Below are 5,000 nucleotides of genomic sequence, written 5' to 3'. Positions count from 1 at the left end.
GCCACAAGTTTTGGGACCCTACCCAGAGTCTCACCCCCCCTCCCCCCTCCAACCATCCTATACCAGTCTACTCCCCTTGAGTTCTCATTTTCAGCCATCTTTTACGGACCATGTGGCAACGTCGAGATCCCAGGAGAAAGAGGAGGCCTATTGATGGGGGTGTTGGGACACGTGACAAGGCCTGACCAATGGGACAACAGTCAGGCCAATTCCGCCCCCCCCCCCCACACACACGCACACTTGGGGGCAAAAGGGAGCTCAGTCAGCCTAGGAGCGGCTGGGCATCCTTTTTCGAAACCCAGCCTCTGTGAGAGAAGCATCACTCTCCACCCTCAAGACATCAGGGATATAGGACCTGTGCATACCCTCCACAATTGAGGAACCAGAGTCCTTTTTACTAAGGTAAGGGGTCTGATTTTGAGATCCTCCTCATCCTTACCTAACCTCCCATCCCTTCTTAATCACATCCCATTTTCCTTTTATCCTTTAAAGAAAGATCCTACCCACTGAACCTTTTTATCCTATTCCTTATATCTACAACCACGTGTGCAGTTTGCTCCTAACCTCAATTAATTCACCCTGTGACAGTGTTGATTCCCACGTGTAGTGTTTAAATCCCTAAGCTTTGCACTTTCATTTAAATTGCTTAAAGGTTTTAACCACACAACTTCAGCGTGTTCCCAGTCTGTAGAAGTAAGTATTCTGTTAATAATTCAATTTATTTCCCTTTCCAGGGAATGTGATTGCTGTGTTGAATTCTCATCCACGGTCCATCAAACTCCGCTCGAAGCTCCTCGTGGCTTAAATTAAAATATAATTATCTGTTGTGCTCCCCCCTTTTTTTTTTTTGCTAATTTTCATTTAAATGTTGTAAATATATCTATTTGTCGGTAATCCTTGTCTTATTGCCCACTGGCGACCTTTCCATTGTTCTTTTTGTGTTAACGCCCAAAGTTCCTTAAACAAGGCCGGACTCACAAGCACAGGCACGTAACAAACTGGCAACCTTGCCAGGATTTGCTATGGCAGTAATTTCAATTTATTGTTATTGACGTAAAATTCCCCTTTTCTGTCTTTAGCGACTTGACGAACTTAATTTCATTTAAAGTAAATTCTATTATCACTATAGTTGGAACCTTGGAAGAAAACAGCCATAGCATTTTATTTTCATTGTTAAAATTTTGTGTTTATTTGTGCGCGTGTTCGCACCGGGAACCCTTTCATTTTTAAAAACCCCGTGGTAGGCTTTGGTCCCATTGTTCAGCAGGATAGTCAACCATCTGTGTCGATTTTACATTTTGTTTATTATCCCAGTGGTTAAAATTTTTTCCTTTATATATATTGTGCAGTGGATGAATGTTTAATTTTGTGTTAAAACTAAGTGAAGTGAAATTTACGAGAGTTTAGGAAAAAACGTGGCAGACTAAAACACGTGTTAATTTCCGGTGAGGCATAATTCCTGTGTTGGTAACTTCGATTTTTTCTTTTGATAGTAAGGGTATGTAATTTCAGTTTGTAATTTTACGTGGAATATCATTTTTATGTACATTTTTGAAAGGGGTAATTTTCGTACGATTGTGTTAAAATTGTTTACCTAAAGATAAAGGATTTACGATATCACATTCAATTTAATTTTTTTCTGTTAGGGTATACAATCATTGAGATAAAACATTTGGGAAGTGTTATTTCTTAAATTCATATTTTTTTGTTGAAGGGAAAATATGTAAAGGGTTGATTTTCTTAGCGAAATATTTAGCAAACGCAGTGACATTGTTTGTTTTATTTATTTTATCATACTTTAAGTATAAAAACAAACTTTGCTTTAAGTCACAGAGTTGCAAGTGGTGGTGTTGCAAGAATGCACCCACACATTTTTACAAATCTATTTTCCTTATGACTAGCATATAGGAACACACATCGTGGAGATTCCATTTTTTCTTATGACTAGCATAAAGAGTCACACATTGTAGAGATTCCATTTTTTCTTATGACTAGCATAGAGGGTCACACATCGTGGAGATTCCATTTTTTCTTATGACTAGCATAGAGGGTCACACATCGTGGAGATTCCATTTTTTTCTTATGACTAGCATAGAGGGTCACACATCGTGGAGATTCCATTTTTTCTTATGACTAGCATAGAGAGTCACACATCGTGGAGATTCCATTTTTTCTTATGACTAGCATAGAGGGTCACACATCGTGGAGATTCCATTTTTTCTTATGACTAGCATAGAGGGTCACACATCGTGGAGATTCCATTTTTTTCTTATGACTAGCATAGAGGGTCACACATCGTGGGGATTCCATTTTTTCTTATGACTAGCATAGAGAGTCACACATCGTGGAGATTCCATTTTTTTCTTATGACTAGCATAGAGAGTCACACATCGTGGAGATTCCATTTTTTTCTTATGACTAGCATAGAGGGTCACACATCGTGTAGATTCCATTTTTTTCTTATGACTAGCATTGAGGGTCACACATCGTGGATATTCTATTATTTTCTTATGACTAGCATAGAGGTTCACACATCGTGGAAATTCCATTTTTTCTTATGACTAGCATAGAGGGTCACACATCGTAGTGATTCCATTTTTTTTATGACTAGCATAGAGATTCACCCATTGTTGTGATTCCATTTTTCTTATGACTAGCATAGAGGGTCACACATTGTTGTGATTCCCTTTTTTATTATGACTAGCATAGAGATTCACCCATTGTTGTGATTCCATTTTCTTATGACTAGCATAGAGGTTCACCCATAGTTGTGATTCCATTTTCTTATGACTAGCATAGAGGATCATCCATAGTTGTGATTCCATTTTTCTTATGACTAGCATAGAGGTTCACCCATTGTTGTGATTCCATTTTTCTTATGACTAGCATAGAGGTTCACCCATTGTTGTGATTCCATTTCTTATGACTAGCATAGAGGGTCACCCATAGTTATGATTCCATTTTTTTTATGACTAGCATAGAGGTTTACCCATTGTTGTGATTCCATTTTTTTATGACTAGCATAGAGGTTCACCCATTGTTGTGATTCCATTTTTATGACTAGCATAGAGGTTCACCTATAGTTGTGATTCCATTTTTTTAAGACTAGCATAGAGGTTCACCCATTGTTGTGATTCCATTTTTCTTATGATTAGCATAGGGGTTCACCCATAGTTGTGATTCAATATTTTGATGTCTAGCATAGAGGGTCACCCATAGTTGTGATTCCATTTTATTTTGTCTAGCATAGAGGGTCATCCATAGTTGTAATTCCAGTATTTTTATGCCTAGCATGGAGGGTCACCCATAGTTGTGATTCCATGTTTTATTGTCTAGCACAGTTTTTACATATATCGTTACTTGTTTTGGAGGCATTGCAACCAGACAGACTACACACCCACCCATTGGCGTGCTCCCTGTTTTTTCAAGTTAGGCTCCTGTTCAATTATTTGCGAGGCTTACTATTTGGTGATAGGTCTTTCCTGAGAAGTATTCTTTACGGCCAGTGTACTTTTTGCCCAGCTCCATCTTTATCCTTTCTTTCCCCCTCCATGTAATTTCTTGCACGGTCAACATTGTACCTTGTGCTGTTGAGTTTGTTCTAGTCGCTGTCTCCACAAGAAATTAGCAAAATGACTGCTGCTGAGATCAGTGCGTTTGTGGATTTGGCAGAACGACAAGGCTATGAGGGAGAAGCATTACTATGGTATGTGCGGGAACTCGCGGATGATGCCAATGCCCAGAGAAGAACGGAGCAAGAAAGGATGCAGTATGCAAGAAAAAGAGCAAGAGCGTATGAGTTAAAGAAGCGGGAAATAGACGCTCAATTAGCCTAGTTCAATAACTCGCTACCTCAACCTAATGGTGCCAACGTCCAGCAGGACAACTGCAGGGAGAACCAGTGCCTTGAAGAAGTCACCAAAGTACTCCCTACAGTAGAGTTCCAGATAACCACGCCTCAGCTCCATAGAAAGTGCAGACTAAGGGCAGTGAGTGATCTCAGACATGAGGGCTACAACTTGCGTTTGGGTTAAGAGCCCATGAAGGTGGTACAGCAAATGCCCCTCAGGCGGATGAAGGCTGCCAAGCCGGAGCCCAAAACAGTGAGGATGCTACCTTTAGGGGAAGATGGATGGCTCAGTGACATTGACCTTGGTGAGGTAGCTTGGCTAAGGGAGGAGGCCCAAGAGCTTTCCTCCTCCAGCGATGAGTCTAAGCCTCATACCCAAGAGTGCTCCCCAGCTAAAGCAATGATGCTTCCCACCAGGCCAGAGGTCTCAGAGGAGGACCAAGGGGAAACACCCATCATTCCAGAGACCCAGAGAAGCCAAACCGAGCCCATCAGATTTCAGCTGCCGGACAAGATGCTGAAAAACTACAAGGAAGCTGCCTGTTCGGCCGAAGCAGAAATGATTACTCTCTCAAAGGAGAACTTCCTGCAGAAGGACAGGGTGCTTCTCAGAATCACCCGAGGCCCTCACTATCCTGCTGAGGCCCTGCGCCAGCATGTAGTTGTCCCCCGTAATTTCCGCTTGTCGGTGCTACGAATGGCCCATGAGGGACTGGAAGGGCATCTGGGGTGAAGTGCACGACCCAACTGCTCCAGCCTTATTTCTTTTGGGTGGGCTTGCAGAAGAGTGTTAAAGCTTCTGTAACCTCCTGCCATCCGTGCTAAGTTGCCAGTAACTCAAACCAGGTAGTGGCGAGGGCTCCTCTCTAACCTGTTCCATCTGCAGGTATTCCTTTTCCTGTGTTGGTGTAGTATGTAGGTTCCCTAATCCGGAGTAAGCGCGGAAATTGTTTTCAACTGACAATGACCGATCGTTCCATGCGCTGACTCAATGCTGTGACCACTAGGTGTGCCAGTGCCTATCACGCTAACCACGAATTCCCACGTACATTCCTGAAGGACCATAACCCTCTAACCTACTTAGACTGAGCTACGTAATGCGAATAAAGGGCTCATGAGGTGGGGCATAGACCTCCAGAACTACAACTGG

The sequence above is a fragment of the Palaemon carinicauda genome, chromosome 15 (assembly GCF_036898095.1).
Source record: "Palaemon carinicauda isolate YSFRI2023 chromosome 15, ASM3689809v2, whole genome shotgun sequence".
Classification (NCBI taxonomy): Eukaryota; Metazoa; Arthropoda; class Malacostraca; order Decapoda; family Palaemonidae; genus Palaemon; species Palaemon carinicauda.
Note: the sequence above shows the minus strand (reverse complement) of the source record.